Source organism: Lutjanus erythropterus, chromosome 12, assembly GCF_056507025.1.
Source record: "Lutjanus erythropterus isolate fLutEry1 chromosome 12, fLutEry1.hap2, whole genome shotgun sequence".
Lineage (NCBI taxonomy): Eukaryota > Metazoa > Chordata > Actinopteri > Lutjaniformes > Lutjanidae > Lutjanus > Lutjanus erythropterus.
In genome coordinates this window covers 23,515,786-23,516,040 of record NC_139328.1, presented here as the reverse complement: position 1 = coordinate 23,516,040, position 255 = coordinate 23,515,786, and positions in this window count along the sequence as shown.

Genomic DNA, 255 nt, shown 5'->3' with positions numbered 1-255 from the left:
CAACTGGCATGAGGGTGAATGCAAGAAAAAAAAATCATAGGTTTTGTGAAGGGTTGAGATAAAAGTTGCATATTGTCACTACAGTACAGCAAAGTTATACACATGAAGTAGTGTTGTTAAAAAATAATTAAAAAAACATATTTTTAAATTAGTGTAGTAGTTAGTGTATGAGGGCATCCCTGCTGGGTGTGTGCACTGTGCAGTCGGTGCCACACCTCCGAGCATCGTTACCGCAGCAGCAGCGGCGGCGGCGGC